The sequence below is a fragment of the Balaenoptera acutorostrata genome, chromosome 8 (assembly GCF_949987535.1).
Source record: "Balaenoptera acutorostrata chromosome 8, mBalAcu1.1, whole genome shotgun sequence".
Taxonomy (NCBI): domain Eukaryota; kingdom Metazoa; phylum Chordata; class Mammalia; order Artiodactyla; family Balaenopteridae; genus Balaenoptera; species Balaenoptera acutorostrata.
Window position 1 is genome coordinate 10,691,380 of NC_080071.1, and position 18,902 is coordinate 10,710,281.

Genomic DNA, 18,902 nt, shown 5'->3' on the forward strand with positions numbered 1-18,902 from the left:
TGTAAAATAGATAGCTAGTGGGAAGCAGCCACATAGCACAGGGAGATCAGCTTGGTGCTTTGTGACCACCTAGAGGGGTGGGATAGAGAGGATGGGAAGGAGACGCAAGAGGGAGGAAATATGGGGATATATGTATATGTATAGTTGATTCACTTTGTTATACAGCAGAAACTAACACAACATTCTAAAGCAATTATACTCCAATAAAGATGTTAAAAAAAAAAAGACTGTTCTATAGGTCTTTTTTCATGTTTTTCCTAAATAGCCATAGCAGGATTATGCCTGAACATTGTAGTTTTTAGATGCACAGAGATGTTAGTGAGTCTTTATTAAGAAAGCATAGGTTTTGATCACCATGCTACACACTATAAGAATTTTTTTTAATGAGGTTCTTCCTTCCACTAATAAAATTTGATTTTTAATTGAAAAGTCTGTACTCCCACAACTATAACAGCACTGAACAAATGCATTAACAAAGTGATTTATAGTCAAATGTTAAGTCAAGATAGTACTGAAAAAGCAGAATCCAGAGTTCTTGAATGAGCACCCTCCAACCACAACACCAGGAAATGAGGTCAGACCTAACTGGGGAAAGTGACCACCCCAGCTACCTTCCTTTTTTACTTCTCACTCACTCTTTAACCCTCTGGCATCTGTCTTCCCTCCACCACATGCTGGCTGTATGGAAGTTCGTGGTTCCCAAATTTAGTGTGCATCAGAATTACCTGGAGAGCTTGTTAAAACACAGATTGCTGGGCTCCACCCCCAGTGTATCTGATTCAGTAGATCTGGAATGGGGCCCAAGAATTTGCATTTCCAACAAATTCCCAGGTTCTGCTGCTGCTGCTGACCTGGGAACCTCATTTTGAGAGCCACTGATCTATGGAAACTGCCGTGTAACCTTGACCCAATCTATTTTCTGAAAATGAGAATACCTACTACCTCTTCCTCAGAGAATTACTGAGAAGACCTAAAACTTGTAAATGAAATGAATCACTGTGAAAGAACTTTATAAACTAAGCAGATATAGTACTAGTGATCTTCAGTATGGACCTAATTGTCTCTCTGTTGTATTTGATCACAAGGAACACTTTCTTCTTGAAACTCTGGTCTCTGTCCCACTGTTCTTTTCTGTCTCCTTTACTCATTCCTCTTTCTCCTTTATTCCCTGCTCTGCTCTCTCCATAATTTCTCTCTACATATCCATCTAGTCTCACTGGCTCAAAAATCACTTATAAAAAAAATCTAACTTATCCTGTTCTGGTCATAACTTCTCTAAGATTAAAAATATATATATCATATTTTACCCTCTCCTGTACCTAACTCTTCTTCCCAGATACCAACAGTCTTAAATGCTTCCTCTTACAGCCTTTAATGTCATCTGCCATATTGCCTCCCTTCCTCTACAATCCCAATGCTGCCACTCTTGTTGGCCTCTGTCCCACAGGCCTCCCACCTGGCCTCTCTACTTCCATAGCCTCCCTGCTCCCGTCCTCCTAAATGCTCCCTCTTGTGAAGCTATTTTCATCAAGCCCCTTCCTCTCAAATCCACTCTGGCTCTCCATGGCCTAAATAATAAAGTCCCAAAGCTAACTCAAATATTAGGGTCTTTGAAATCTGCCCTCACTTTTGAGCAGAAGCTGGATGGGTGTCTGTCAAAGGCAGTAGTAGAACAGATTCCTGTACTGAGTGATCTTCCCTTACCACTCTCCAATTAGGTATTTACAATCTTTAGTACTACTATTTCTCTAATAAAGCCATGGCTACAATCAATCCATCCTACTAACTTTTCATATCAAAATACCATTAAGTATTACAAATGTGCCGTTGCCAGTGATGTTACCACTCCTTTCTGCCCACACAAATTCATTGAGGTCAACGTTAATGCCTTCTTTTCTACTGGTGCTTGTTACTCCATACACTCTAAAGCACTTTGTACTTAAAGTCTTCCCCTTCTTTCTCCTCATCTTTTCCTTCTCCTCCTTCTCCTTCCTCCTCCTCCCTCCCTCCTTCCCTCTCTCCCTCTTTCCTTCTCTCCCCTGAGTCATCCCCATCACTATACAACATGCTTTAGAACCTCTTATCCTTAAAAAAAATAACTCCATTGACCCACTTGCACCATCATCTGCCTTACTGTCAATCAGACCGTTTCTTTGCTTGTTTTTACAACTTCTCTATACACAGCTTCTCTTTTTTTCACTTCACATTCATTTCTTCTTCAACCCTTTGCAATCTAGCTTCCAACTCCACTGAATTTGCTCTTTTCAGTTTCACTAAGAACCACCTCTGTGCCAAAGTCAATGAAATTGTCTGTCTTCTCCTCTTATCCACCTTTCAGTAGAAATTAACATGTCTAACCTTTCCTCCCTACTTAACTCTCTTTCTTCTCTTGGCTTCCAGCACTTCTGCTTTTTTCTTACCTCACTAGTCACTCATTCTCAGTCTTCTATCATGAATCTTCTTCTATTCAGCCTCTAAGTTTTGGAGTACCCAGGGGCTCAGTCCTGGGCTCTCCTTCTCTTACTATCTACACATTCCCTAGATGACCTCATCTACTCACTGGCATACTATCTACCTGCTGATGACTCCTTGTTTTTCCTCCAGGCATAACATCTACTTTAAAACCCAGACTCTGTCTTGGTATCTTAACTATGATGTCTAATATGCACATTAAACTTATATGAATAGAACTCTTAGTTCGCCTCTCCAATCTCCTTCCTGTTTCTACTCCAGTCTTCCCTCTCCCAACAAATGACACTATTCATTTAACTCAAACCAAAAATTAAGACATCATCTTTAATATCCACCCACATTCAATCAGTCAGCAGATCCTGTGTGTTGTACCAGTAAAATATATCTCGAATGTGCCCAATTCTCTCCATCTCCAGTGCTGCCACCCTAGACCAAGTCATCAAACTCTCTTTCCTGGAGTGTTGTAATAGTCCCCTAAGTGGCCTTCCTGCATGCATGCTTGGCCTTCTCCCATAGCAAACAGAGTGATCGTTTTGAAACATAAATAATACCACATCACACTCCTACTTAAAATATTGCAGTGACCTCCCATTTTATAAAATTCAGACTTCTTACTGCAGCTTATAACATTGGGCTCTTGACTCTCCCATCTCATTGGTACCACATTCACACAAGCATCTTATTCAGACCACACTGGTCTTCTTTTGCTCCTCACATAAGCCAACCTCTTTCTTGATCCCAGGATTTTTGCTGTTCCCTCCTTCAGGAATACTCCCTGCTAGGTTTTCACATGGTAAATTCTGCCTTATCCTTCAGATTTTAGTTACTAATATCATCTTCTCCGAGAGGTCTTTTTTGACTACCCTGTCAAAAATATTCCTTATTAAAAAGGTACTTTCGGGCTTCCCTGGTGGTGCAGTGGTTGAGAATCTGCCTGCTAATGCAGGGGACACGGGTTCGAGCCCTGGTCTGGGAAGATCCCACATGCCGCAGAGCAGCTAGGCCCGTGAGCCACAACTACTGAGCCTGCGCGTCTGGAGCTTGTGCTCCACAACAAGAGAGGCCGCAACAGTGAGAGGCCCGTGCACAGTGATGAAGAGTGGCCCCCGCTTGCCACAACTAGAGAAAGCCCTCGCACAGAAACGAAGACCCAACACAGCCAAAAATAAATAAATAAATAAAATTAAAAAAAAAAAAAGATTTAGCTGAAAGTCAAGCTAGAAATTAAAAAAAAAAAAAGGTACTTTCTATCTCACTAAGAGTAAGAGTAATTATAATTCAAAATCTCACTAGTTATGTTTTTATTTATGTGTTTATGTCTCTAGCTTCATCTCTTAACCTCCCTGAAACGAGAATATAAGCTCTAAAAGAAGAAACTTGTATGTATTCTTCTATGATTTATTCCTAGCCCCTAAGAATACTGCTTAGGTTCCTCAATAAATATTCATCAAAAAAATTTTAATGACTAGAAGGCCCACGCATGAGTCAGGATGGACTATAGAAACACAAGTCCAAAATCTCAGTGGGCTAAAACCATAACAATGTATACCTTGTAAGGACTACAGGGCACTGCTCATGGTGGTCCATCAGGGACCATGACTGACAGATGCTTCCTCTCAACACATGTGTCCATGAGGAGCAGCACACCAGTGGGACAGGGTGTGTTTAATTGCATGCAGCTCTTAACACTTCCAACAAGAAGTGGCACGTATCAATTTTGCTTGCTTTGGCCAAAACAAGTTAAATAGCCAAGCCTAAATTCCTTTAATTTTTTTATTGAAGTATAGTTGATTTACAGTGTTGCATTAATTTCTGCTGTATAGCAAAGTGATTCAGTTATACATATATATACACTCTTTTTTTATATTATTTTCCATTGTGGTTTATCATAGGATATTGAATATAGTTCCCTGTGCTATACAGTAGGACCTTGTTGTTTATCCATTCTATATATAATAGTTTACATCTACTAAACCCAACTTCCCACTCCATCCCTCCCCTAACCTCCCTCCCCCATGGCAACCACAAGTCTGTTCTCTATGTCTGTGAGTCTGTTGCTGTTTTGTAGATAAGTTCATTTGTGTCATATTTTAGATTCCACATATAAGTGATATCATATGATATTTGTCTTTCTCTTTCTGACTTATTTCACATAGTATGATAATCTCTAGTTGCATCCATGTTGCTGCAAATGGCATTATTTCATTCTTTTCATGGCTGAGTAGTATTCCATTGTATATATGTACCACATCTTCTTTATCCATTCATCTGTCAATGGACATTTAGGTTGTTTCCATGTCTTTAGCCAAGCCTAACTTTAAAAAGTGTGGGAAAGTATAATCATCCATGTGTCCAGAAGTCGGAAAGATGGAAATATTTGCTTATCAGCACTTGTGATTCCATACCTATCTTCTACTAGAATATTTCTTACACTCAGAAGAAAGATGATAAAAATATTTGGTCATTGCACTTTTGACTTTCATATCTACCCTCTACTTAAAGCTTTCTTCCACCAACAGAGCCTAACATAAACTCTCTGAATCTGTGTAGCATATATTTCTGTAATTCTCAATTGGTGGAACTGTTCAATCATCTGTCTCCCCATCTACACTGTAAATGAGGAGGGCAAGGATCCATATCTTTTTTCCTCTGAACCTAGTATTCTGAGAACCTGGCTCAGTGCCTTTCACATAGTAGATTCTATGAACAACTATTTGTTGGAGGAATGTCTTGTAGCCTTTCATGTGTATGTGTTTTTATCTGCACAATTAGACTAAATATTCCTCTGCATATAGTACATAAATTCAAGAATTTATATTTCATGTGTCTTCCAGCTGACTCCTCATGGAGATACTCTCATATTGGCAGGAACACAGTAAATACTTGTTGAACTAAGCTAATTGATAGTATTGAGGCTTCATCAAAATACCCCTATTAAAAAAGTACTCTCAAATCCCCAGCACCATCATCTTTTGAACACAAACTCACAGGAGACACACATTGCCATCCCTGGCTTCCAGCAAAAGTTCCATGGCCAGTTTTCTTTGGTAGGAAAAACCAACAGATGATTGCTTGGGTCTTCTTGGTTCTGTTGGTGATCAATCTGTCTGGAAGTGAAACTCCCCTTTCCACAGGATTTCATCAGAGCAGTAACCACAGGATTCAGATTTTGGTCATTGATAGTGTCTCAGCTCAGCTGTGTATCCTAAAGTGAAAATGAAACTTGTGTTCCATTCCCTTATGTTCCTTTTCCTGAAATTGCCAATTCCTAAAATGATGCTGAGATTAAAATCTGTTCCTTCTTGAGCGGGGTCATAATGTGTGACGACAGATCTGTCTCTAAGACCCTTGCTGTATGACAGAGAGTGGCAGTATTGTTGAGATTTTTATATCAGAAAATATCCTTTGGTTTCCAGGTGGTTTCTATTTCTGCTGACAAGTTCAAAGTACATATATTTGGACATCCTCCCTGCTGCAATACTATTGGACTCATAGCCTTCTTCCTTAGAAAAATGTCATTTCAATTGACTGAGGATTCTCAATCTTCCAAATCACACAAGCCAGTGTATCACAGTAGAAAGAGTTAGAGGGGCCTTCTTTAATTCCATAGCACATCTCGGGTGAATCTCTTAACCTGAATTTCAGTTTCCTCATCAAAAAAATGAGGATAATAATACATGCCTCATGGGATTAAATAACATAAAATTGGAAGTGTTTCTTTCTATTCCTGGCACACAGGAGATATTCAGTAAATGTTTGTGCTTTTCTAACAGCTACTTTAACTGTTAAGCAAGGTACCAATTTAAAGTCTCTTCAAATAAAATCATCTAACAATCATAGAATTGTTTTGAGCTAATTAACTTAAGGGCCCATAACAGAGCCTGATACACAATAAACTCTATATACGAATATTAGCCGATAGCATCTACAGCAGGACATACTGCTGTGCTACAACCTGATTTTTGCCCCTTTCCCACATTTTCATCTCATTCATATGGCTTTTCTAAAATGTATCATGCTCTCTTCCGTTGTGTTTGGGAATGTATGTTGGTACAACTTTTTTCTATGGAGAGCAATTTAGCAATGTCCTTCAAAATTTTAAATGGACAAATTCTTTAACCCAGCAATTCTACTTCTAGGAATTTATCCTATAGATATGCTAACACATATGCAATATGATATATGTAGAAAAACATTCATAGTAACATTGTAATATGAAAAGATGGAAAATAGCCTAATGTTCATTAGTAAGAGAGTAGTTAGACAAATGATAGTATGTGCGTATACAGAAATCTTAAGAGTGAGGCAACTATAAGTACTGACACGGAACAACCTCCAAGATATGTCCTCAAGCAAAAAGAGCAAGGTGCAGAGCAATGTCTATGATACGCTACTATCGCATTGCAAATTGTAAGTATCTACATACTTGTGTAAGAATAGACCATCCCTGGAAGGACACAAGAGACTGGTAATAGTGATTGCCTCTGGGAAGGGGAACCAGGTGGCCCTGGGGAACAATAGAGACATGATTAACTCCTATAATACCTTTTGAATTTTGTTCTACATACATGTAGTTTCTTTTCCAAAAATATGTTTCTTAAAACTGTCCTTAATTCTATTGTAAATCACTGATTAAATCTGGGAAGAGAATGATAAACAAAAGGAATGTCTAGAATGCTTTCTTTTTTCTTTATTTTTTTTTAAAAAAAAGGTATTTGTATTCTGTAATTATTTAAAATTTAATATAAAAAAGGAAAATGACCGGAAAGGGAAAATGTAGCTAGTTAAACCACTGTCACTTCCATACTACAGTGACTGTCCATCAGTCAACAAGCATTGAATTAAGTACTCATTAAGTCCTTGATGTTCTGGAGGATGCAGTGAGGGAAGAGATGCAAAAGAGATAGAGGGCCCAGTTTCTCCCCTCAAGGAGCTCACAGTCTGGTTGGATGCATGAGACTTATAGGTGAAATGGTGAACACCATCCAGCAGTAAAGTATCATGCAGCAGTGAGACTGGCCTGGGTAAGGAGGCTTTACAAAGGAGGGGTCTTTTTCTGTTGTAGAAACAGAAATAATGATGATGTTGGTGACAAGTTATGTCTCCTCCTTTATCCATTTCCTTGTCTTCAAAAGGGAATGATCTGCCTTGGCTCTCCTCACAGGGATGCTGTTGGGATTAATGAGATAAAGTTTGTGCTTATATAGCATCTTTCTTCTGAGAACTCAGAGTGCTTTGTGTAAAGTATTCTTATTAATATTCATAGGGTGGTTTATATAGTTTTCCACCTTTCACTTCGGAATTTGCACATCTATACCTAAAGACTTGGATTCTTTTCTCACTCTTCCTCAACATCACTCTCGTTTTTGCACCAAAATAGTGCAGGTTCAAGCTTTAAAGTCTTGGTGGTTTTATATAGCTCAGGGCTAATAACATCACACAGCTTGCCTGCAGGAGAACCCACCTGTACATTCTAAAATTTCTGCAGATTCCATTGTATACATATGCACGATAAACCTGAGCACATGGTAAGATTTCAAATAAGTATATAACAGGAATGGAAAAATCTATAACTAAGACTGCTCCCTAGGAAGGGTGAATCACAACAGCAATAAGTCTTGTGAGGTTGTGCTTGCAAGTTTAGGGGTCCAGGCTGAACCCCACCCCCTCCACTGTCCCCAGAGACCAAACTACGCTGCATAACAGGAGTGATTTTAGGTTGGGGACAGAGAGTGTCAAAAGAGAGAGGCGGCAGAAGTAGAAATGGGAAGAAGGAAAATGGAGCCAGGAAGGTAGCAGGAGGCCATGCATAGCAGGAAATGACTTCTCCATATTTCCCCTCCCCAGTTATGAATAAACGTCACCAAAGCTTACAAAATGCTAGGAGTGAGTGGATTTCTTACGTAAGCTTGGCTGCGTTTCCACCCAGAGAGATGGGGGTAATGAAGCAGAGACAAGATGACGAGCCCGGGAAATGATAGAAATCATGGGAGAATCTGGACTCGCGATGACCTGGGACTGACTAGGCTCCAAGTTAATTAGACTAAATCTCTGAGGAAAAAAAGGACTTGGCTGACATGAGGATAAAGATATGTGATGCCCATTGCTGCTTGTTATTTATGCGTGTATACCAATATTAAAGTCAAGTTTTTAAGAAGTAAAATTTAGGTTTAGAAAAGATGGCCCAGTCCAGCTCCTGTCTTGGACCAAGTGGAGAGCGGAAGGCAGAGAGTGAGTGGACTTCCTCCCTGTGCAGCAGCCAAGCCTGGATCCAAGGTCTCCTACCTCCCAGTCAAGTGCTGGCTACATGTAACCAAACTGTGCCACCGCCCCACACATCTTTCCTCAGACTTGTTTCTACGCTGTTTGCATGTTTGAGAACAGCACTTGGCTGAAGCCTTCGACTTGAGAGGTAGTAGGAGTGCTGCCTACTCATATCACGCTACCTGTTTGGCCCTAGGCCAGTATCACAAAACAAAGCTTCTTGCAGCAACTGAGAAGAAACAATCTGCATAACTTAAAGCTATGTTAGAGTGTTGTGCTTCATGTCTGAGCAGCATAAGTCTTGATCTTTAAATAGCCCAACCCTAACGTATATTGAAGAGCAGTGTTCTAAAGGTTGTATTACGTAAGGTGTAACACTTAGTGACACCACAGCAAAGTGCCAGGTCCCCTTTCTTGCAAATTGACGGAAGCCAGCCTCAGTTAGGCAGCTGGGGAGAAAACTTCCCTGTGATATGAAACCCAAAAGAGGTCAGCTCTATTTATAATTTGGAGAGCCCTACAGTATTCCACTGACCCCAAATAGCTCCTCCCCTTTCCTGCTGCAGTCTTGCCAATCCTCTGATAGAAGCATCATAGAGTCACTTCTCTGGATTAGACAGTAAGAGTCATAATTCCTGGACGGACATTTAGGAATACCTAAATGTGCCACAGGTACACCTAAGGGCACAGGCCTTAGCTGGTGGACAAAAGTTATAGACAATGTCTTTTTCCTTTGGCCTTCTCCCTCTAACGTAGAGACCCAGATGTGTTTTCATTACTCTCTTTGATACCCTAGTAGTTGCTTCACACAGTTATAAAGCATTAAAGACCAAGTTGTATACCAGAATCATCTATGGAACTTATATAAGTTATAAATGCCTAGGGTCCACCCCAAACTTACCAAGTCGGAATTTGGAAAGTGGTAGATGTTTGAACAAGTATGTTTTGAAAATGGTCCCACAGAAATTCTGATGCAAGCTTCTGTCTCACAACCACTGGGGATAGGATGGGATGTAGGTGAAGGTCAAGGATGGGAGAGAGGTATCCTGGAAGACCTGGTGACTGGAGAAATATGCCACCTGGAAAGGATGGGTCCCAAAGACTGTACCCCAAAGCAAGTCCCTGATCGGAAGGGAGTGCAATCACTGAAACATAATTACTCCGGAAAGTGACTGAGAATTCCACACCATGCTGGGGAAAGTCCCCCCAAATGGACTGCCTGAAACAAATAAGAACCTTACCCAGTGTATACTGCCATATACCTTTACATTTGTTTATGCTTTCAATTTAATATTTACTAACTAAAAAATGCCAGGTGCAAAGTTAGGTGCTGGAATAGAATAAGGAGCAAAACCAGACAAAATTGCTTACCCTGTGGAGCTTCCATTCTAATAGGAAAGGCAAGAGATTAAAGAAGTGATTACTACTAAATGTAATGAGTAACAGGGGAAGTACAGGATGCTATAGGAATACATAATGAGGGAACTACCTAGTCTAAGGATAATCAAGGAAAGCTTCTGGAGCGAGTGCTTGTTAAATGGAGACCAGGAGGATAAGTTAATATTAGCCTGATAAACAGAATAGGGGGTGAGAATCCAGACTCATGTGCAAAGCCTCATGGTTTTTTAGCCCAAGGAAGATTTTTTTAACTCCCCGCTGCCTTCCCACAAGTTGAATAATAATCTCTAGGGGTAGGACCCAGACATCAATAATTTTTAAAGCTCTCCAGGTTATTCTAATGTGCAAACGAGGAGAATCAGTTGTATAGAGACAGGACTTTCCATTCAGGATACTGAAAGAAATTCAGAGCATTTAATGCAAGTGAGAAAACGGCAAGAGATGAGGCTGGAGCGACCATATCCAGTAAGCAATGTGTTGGAATTCTCCAGAGAATCAGAAGAATAGGACATGCCAGATAGATAAATAGATAGATAGATAGACAGATAGATAGAGAGAGGGATTTATTATAAGGAATTGGCTCACATGATTATGCAGGCTGAGAAGTCCTACAGTTTGCTGGTGGTATAGCTACAGTCCAAGTGTAGAAGAAGACGGATGTCCCAGGTCAAAAACAGGCAGAGAGAAAGCGAATTATCCCTCACCTTTATTCTATTCAGACCTCTAACTGATTGGATGAGGCCCACCCACAAGGGGAGGGCAACTGCTTTATTCAGTCTACCAATTCAAATGTTCATCTCATTAAGAAACACTCTCACAGGCATACGCAGAATGTTTAACCAAATATATGGGTACCCTATGGCCCAGTCAACTTGACACATAAAATTGGCCATTACACCATTCTTAAAGAATTCATATTTTATCTTGAAGTCATGGGAATCTTTTAAGCCAGGGAATATGATCTGATTAGTACATTTTATATGGTCACTCTGGTTGTGGTTGTGAGAAAAGAATAAAGGGGAAGAAATTAAAGGTGATGAAATCATTAGGATGTTGTTGCAATAATCTAGGCAAGAGTGATGGCCGACAGACGTGCTGGAGAGAGATGGAGAGATGTGAATCCATCTGCAGAAAGGAAGAATCAATAGGACATGGTGATTGATTGGATATGAGAGATGATGCAGAACAGAGTCAAGAGTGCCTTCCAGGTTTTAATTTGAACAGCGTGGTGGATTGGAATTCTGTTTACCAAAATGGGGAACATAAGAACATCCCTCCACAGAGTTGCAGATTTCAGTATATGAGAGCTCCATTGTCCTTCAAAGACCACTCTCTTCCAAAGAGACTGCACCTCAGCTATCCCAAGCAGATGAGCATCCCAACTGGATTTCCCTATACCCTAAGGAAGTCGTTCCTCCACCTACTTCCAAGGCAGCCCTAAACTGAGAAAATCTGAGGGTGAAGGTATCATTAAAAAGGGCTGGGAAGTCAGATAAATAGAAGATACAAGTACTTGCCCTGAAGGGAAAGTGTTACTAAAATTTTGTCCTTAGAAACACAAAATTTGCCCTTTTGTTTCTGATCATAATGCTGTGGTTCTATTTAGGGGCAAATGGAACATCAGTAGGATGTTTTCACCTGGAAGTGCTCTTCTGGGAAATGCAGACAGCTGGTTTACCAATGCATCATGTCTTCTAACCCAGAGGACTAGTCAGATGACTACCAAGGCCTCTCATCTCTATTATAACATCTACTTAGCTTCTCTACATGCCCTCCCTAAACAAGGAGCATAGGTCCTCCAAACATAGAGAGCAATACCACAACTGTCATTCTTCCGCACTAGAGATGGTGTAGGAATTGGTATTAAGAAGGGGCACAGGGCACTGCACACTGGAGAGCACTGTGAACCCCTGTGCCCTGACCTTGCCACAGAAAACTTAGAAGCACTGGGCTCCATTTGCAAAACTCCTTTCATAGGAGGGTCCCATAAATCCAGTTTCGACAGTGCTTGAAAGATCAAGCTCAGGAAAATGATTGTGTTTGATTTGGTAAAGCACCTGAAACTATGGCTACTTTTTTTTTTTGACACGCAAAAGTATTTATTGCAGCATTATTTGGAAACAAATGGCAAATAGTCAAAAGACTATTACACTGCAGTTAGTTACACTGATCGACCTACACATATCAACACAGGCGAATCTCAAACTACTGAATGGAAAAACTAGGTACAGAAGGATACTATGGTATGTCACCATTTACATAGTTTTAAGACATTCAGAACCAAAGATCTGAAACAGTAAATAAGCAGCCTCCTGTGTTTGCAGCAGGCTGTTATGTAGGCATCCAAATGTCCGTAGGCTAGACCACCGTATTTCTGCCTGCCCCATAAGAGATGAGGAGCTCAGGGCACTGGCAGAATCAAAGCATCCACCGTCTACAACTACTCTAGAAAACCGCATCGCTGATGTTTCCAAAAACCACACTCAAAGTTTGGTTTCTTGGGTTGCTCAGTTAAAAGGCAGGATGTATTTGTGACCTCCCCAGATTTCTTAGGAAAGTCAGAGGTCTTGAAAATCAGACCAGGGACCGTCTGGAGGACTTGCTTTAAGTGGGTATCTTTTTTTTTTTTTTTTTTTTGTCTGTGTGTTTTGTTCCTGTCATTAATTATATTTTTCAGTTTACTTTTATTTTTTTTATTGGAGTATAATCGCTTTACAATGTTGTCTTAGTTTCTGCTGTACAACAAAGTGAATCAGCTATATGTATACATATATTCCCTCCTCTTGGACCTCCCTCCCATCTCCCCTCATCCCGCCCATCTAGGTCATCATAGAGCACTGAGCTTCACTCAGTGTGCTATACTACAGGTTCCCACTAGCTATCTATTTTACACATGGTAGTGTATTTATGTCAAACCTAATCTCCGAATTCATCCCACCCTTCCCTTCCCCACTGTGTCCACAAGTCTGTTCTCTACATCTGCATGTCTATTCCTGCCCTGGAAATAGGTTCATCTGCACTATTTTTCTGGAGTCCACATATATGCGTTAATATACCATAATTGTTTTCCTCTTTCTGACGTACTTCACTCTGTATGGCAGACTCTAGGTCCATCCACATCTCTACAAATGACCCAATTTTGTTCCTTTTTATGGCTGAGTAACATTCCATCGTATATATGTACCACATCTTTACCCATTCATCTGTCAATGGACATTTAGGTTGTTTCCATGACCTGGCTATTGTAAATATCGCTGCAGTGAACACTGGGAGACATGTGACTTTTTGAATTATGGTTTTCACAGGGTATATGCCCAGTAGTGGGATTGCTGGGTAATATGGTAGTTATATTTTTAGTTTTTTAAGTAACCTCCATACTGTTCTCCATAGTGGCTGTATCAATTTACATTCCCACCAACTGTGCAAGAGGGTTCCCTTTTCTCCACACCCTCTCCAGCATTTATTGTTGGTAGATTTTTTGATGATGGCCATTCTGACCAGTGTGAGGTGATACCTCATTGTAGTTTTGATTTGCATTTCTCTAATGATTAGTGATGTTGAGCATCCTTTCATGTGTTTGTTGGCAATCTGTATGTCTTCTTTGGATAAATGTCTATTTAGGTCTTCTGCCCATTTTTGGACTGGGTTGTTTGTTTTTTTTGATATTGAGATGCATGAGCTGCTTGTATATTTGGAGATTAATCCTTTGTCAGTTGCTTTGTTTGCAAATATTTTCTCCCATTCTGAGGGTTGTCTTTTCGTCTTGTTTATGGTTTCCTTTGCTGTGCAAAAGCTTTTAAGTTTCATTAGGTCCTATTTGTTTATTTTTGTTTTTATTTCCATTTCTCTAGGAGGTGGGTCAAAAAGGATCTTGCTGTGATTTATGTCAAAGAGTGTTGTTCCTATGTTTTCCTCTAAGAGTTTTACAGTGTCCAGTCTTACATTTAGGTCTTTAATCCATTTTGAGTTTATTTTTGTGTATGGTGTTAGGTAGTGTTCTAATTTCATTCTTTTACATGTAGCTGTCCAGTTTTCCCAGCACCACTTATTAAAGATGCTGTCTTTTCTCCATTGTATATTCTTGCCTCCTTTGTCATAGATTAGGTGACCATAGGTGCATGGGTTTATCCCTGGGCTTCCTATCCTGTACCATTGATCTATATTTCTGTTTTAGTGCCAGTACCATACTGCCTTGATTACTGTAGCTTTGTAGTATAGTCTGAAGTCAGGGAGCCTGATTCCTCTAGCTTCATTTTTCTTTCTCAAGATTGCTTTGGCTATTTGGGGTCTTTTGTGTTTTCATACAAATTGTAAAATTTTTTGTTGTAATTCTGTGAAAAATGCCTTTGGTAATTTGATAGGGATTGCATTGAATCTCTAGATTGCTTTGGGTAGTATAGTCATTTTCACAATGTTGATTCTTCCAATCCAAGAACAAGGTATATCTTTCCAACTGTTTGGGTCATCTTTGATTTCTTTCATCAGTGTTTTATAGTTTTCTGTGTACAGGTCTTTTGCCTCCTTAGGTAAGTTTATTCCTAGGTATTTTATTCTTTTGTTGCAATGGTAAATGGGATTGTTTCCTTAATGTCTCTTTCTGATTTTTCATTGTTAGTGTATAGAAATGCAAGAGATTTCTATGAATTAATTTTGTATCTTGCTACTTTACCAAATTCATTGATTAGCTCTAGTTGTTTTCTGGTGGCATCTTTAGGATTATCTATGTATAGTATCATGTCATCTGCAAACAGTGACAGTTTTTCTTCTTCTTTTCCAATTTGTATTCCTTTTATTTATTTTTCTTCTCTGATTGCCATCCAGGACTTCCAAAACTATGTTGAGTAATAGTGGAGAGAGTGGACATCCTTGTCTTGTTCCTGATCTTAGAGGAAATGCTTTCAGTTTTTCACCATTGAGAATGATGTTTGGTGTGGGTTTGTTGTATCCTTTATTATGTTGAGGTAGGTTCCCTCTATGCCCACTTTCTGGAGATTTTTTATGATAAATTGGTGTTGATTTTGTTGAAAGCTTTTTCTGCATCTGAGATGATCATATGGTTTTTATTCTTTAATTTATTAATATGATGTATCACATTGATTGATTTGCATTGAAGAATCCTTGCATCCCTGGGATAAATCCCACTTGATCATGGTGTATGATCCTTTTAATATGCTGTTGAATTCTGTTTGCTAGTATTCTGTTGAGCATTTTTGTGTCTATGTTCATCAGTGATATTGGTCTGTAATTTTCTTTTTTTGTGATATCTTTGTCCGGTTTTGGTATCAGCGTGATGGTGGCCTTGTAGAACAAGCTTGGGAGTTTTCCTCCCTCTGCAATTTTTTGGAAGAGTTGGAAAAAGATAGGTGTTAGCACTTCTTTAAATGTTTGATAGAATTCACCTGTGAAGCCATCTGGTCCTGGACTTTTGTTGTTGCAAGATTTTTAATTACAGTTTCAATTTCATTACTTGTGATTTGTCTGTCATATTTTCTATTTCTTCCTGGATCAGTCTTGAAAGGTTGTACCTTTCCAAGAATTTGTCCATTTCTTCCAGGTTATCCATTTTATTGGCATGTAGTTGCTTATAGTAGTGTCTTATGATCCTTTGTATTTCTGTGGTGTCAGTTGTAATTTCTCCTTTTTTATTTCTAATTTTATTGATTTGAGTACTCTCCCTTTTTTTTCTTGATGAGTCTGGCTAAAGGCTTATCAATTTTGTTTATCTTCTCAGAGAACCAACTTTTAGTTTTATTGATCTTTGCTATTGTTTTCTTTGTTTCTATTTCATTTATTTCTGCTCTGATCTTTATGATTTCTTTCCTTCTACTAACTTTGGGTTTTGTTTGTTCTTCTTTCTCTAGTGGCTTTAGGTGTAAGGTTAGGTTGTTTATTTGAGTTTTTTCTTGTTTCTTGATGTGAGATTGAATTGTTATAAACTTCTCTCTTAGATCCCCTTTGCTGCATTCCATAGGTTTTGGGTCATGTGTTTTCATTGTCATTTGTTTCTATGTATTTTTTATTTCCTCTTTGATTTCTTCAGTGAGGTCTTGGTTATTTAGCTGCACACTGTTTAGCCTCCATGTGTTTGTGTTTTTTACAGGTTTTTTTCATGTAATTGATTTCTAATCTCATAGTTTTGTGGTTGGAAAAGATGCTTGATATGATTTCAATTTTCTTAAATTTTCCAAGGCTGGATTTGTGACCTGAGATGTGATCTGTCTTGGAGAATGTTCCATGTGCACTTGAGGTGAAAGTGTATTCTGCTGCTTCCGGGTGGAATGTCCTATAAATACCAATTAAATCTATCTGGTCTCTGGTGTCATTTAAAGCTTGTGTTTCCTTATTTATTTTCTGTTTGAATGATCTGTCCATTGGTATAAGTGGGGTGTTAAAGTCCCCCACTATTATTGTGTTACTGTTGATTTCCCCTTTTATGGCTGTTAGCATTTGCCTTATGTATTGAGGTGCTCCTGTGTTGGGTGCATAAATATTTATAATTGTTATATCTTCTCCTTGGATTGATCCCTTGATCATGTTGTAGTGTCCTTCTTTATCTCTTGTAACAGTCTTTATTTGAAAGTCTATTTTATCTGATACGAGTATTGCTACTCCAGCTTTCTTTTGATTTCCATTTGCATAGAATATCTTTTTCCATCCCCTCACTTTCAGTCTGTATGTGTCCCTAGGTCTGAAGTGGGTCTCTTGTAGACAGCATATATACAGGTCTTGTTTTTGTATCCATTCAGCCAGTCTGTGTCTTTTGGTTGGAACATTTAATCATTTACATTCAATGTAATTATCGATATGTGTGTTCCTATTACCATTTTCTTAATTGTTTCAGGTTTCTTTTTGTGGGTCTTTTTCTTCTCTTGTGTTTCCCACCTAAAGAAGTTCCTTTAGCATTTGTTGCAAAGCTGGTTTGGTGGTGCTGAATTCTGTTAGCTTTTGCTTGTCTGTAAAGCTTTTGATTTCTCTGTCAAAACTGAATGGGATCCTTGCTGGGTAGAGTAATCTTGGTTATAGGTTTTTCCCTTTCATCACTTTAAATATATCCTGCCACTCCCCTCTGGCCTGCAGAGTTTCTGCTGAAAGGTCAGCTGTTAACCTTATAGGGATTCCCTTGTATGTTATTTGTTGCTTTTCCCTTGCTGCTTTTAATATTTTTTCTTTGAATTTAATTTAACTATCATTCTTCCACACTAGAGATGGTATAGGAATTGGTATTAAGAAGGCGCACAGGGCACTGCAGACTGGGGAGTGCTGTGGACCCCTGTGCCCTGACCTTGCCACAGAAAACTTAGAAGCACTGGGCTCCTGTTTGCAAAACTCCTTTCATAGGAGGGTCTCATGAATCCAGTTTCAACAGTGCTGGAAAGATGAAGCTCAGGAAAATAATTGTGTTTGATTTGGTAAAGCACCTGAAACTATGGCTATTAAGTGTTAGAATAAAATTGTTAAGCAGCTGTATTAGTTTCCTAGGGCTTCCATAGCAAATTACGGCAAACTTGGTGGCTTAAAATAACAGAAATTTATTTTCTCACAGTTCTGAAGTCCAAAAGTCCAAAATCAAGGTATCAGTGAGGTTGGCTTCTTCTAGAGGCTCTGAGGGAGAATCTGATCCATGCTTCTCTCCTAATTTCTGGTGGTTGCCAGCAATCCTTGGCGTTCCTTGGCATATAGATTGCTGACTCCAGTCTTTGCCTTCATCTTCACATTTCATTCTTCTCTGTGTCTCTGTGTCCTCTCTTCTTCTCACAAGGACACCAATCATTGGATTTAAGGCCTACCCTAATCCAATATGACCTCACCCTGATCCTTAACTAATTACATCCCAAAATAACCAATTTCCAAATGAGGTAACATTTTGAGTTGGACATGACTTTTGAAGGGACTACTGCATTTGACTGCAGCAACATGATCAGTTTTTGATGTTACTGAATGATGGCTACAACTAATTACATATGCAAGGCCTGAAGTTTTTCTAAAAACATGTCAATCTTGCTATTAGTAAGTATCAAACAGGGAATTTCAAAGGGCCTGTAGTCTTTATTTCTGGTACTGAGATAAAACCAAAAGCTCCCTTTTCTTGCAAGGCAGTCTTGGCCTCCTTTCCTCCTTTTTCCCACTTTTTTTTATGAATTAGAAACTTAACTTATTCTGCTCAGCCCATCCATCATCACCTTTCTTTCCCTGCCCTAAATCCCAACGTCAAAGAAACAAAACTTAGCTGAGGTCAGGGTCTGACCATTTCTGAAATAATCGAATGAAATAGATTGCCATGGTTTTCCAGTTATCATACCACTGAAGGTATTTTAAGGTCTTACTCTTTTTTGATGTGAGAAGGTTTGAAGTTGCGGGGTGGGTCACAGGACCTCTTGGGTGAAAAGGATGTTCAGGATTAAAAAAAGTGTGATAATCTGTTTTAGAAGTTGTGACCTTCTTGTGGTAGTACCTTCAGATACAGATAGCAACGTTATCTGAAGCTATTCTGGTTTAAGATGTTTAAATAGTCTAATGTATCACAGTCTGTTTTAAATGTAATACATTAAAACACACCTCCACATAAGCCCATAAATGAAACAAAGATGTCTTAGAGGAACAGTTTAGCTATGCTTCTTTGCAGCCTAAATGTAAACTCTCCTTTAGTCTAAAAGCATTAAAATCATAATAATGAAATCTTGCCATTAAGAATCAGAAAGCACTTTTCTCTTTAAAAAGACAGATGCATTAAAATTTAATTATTTTCTCCCTATCTGATTATCAGACAA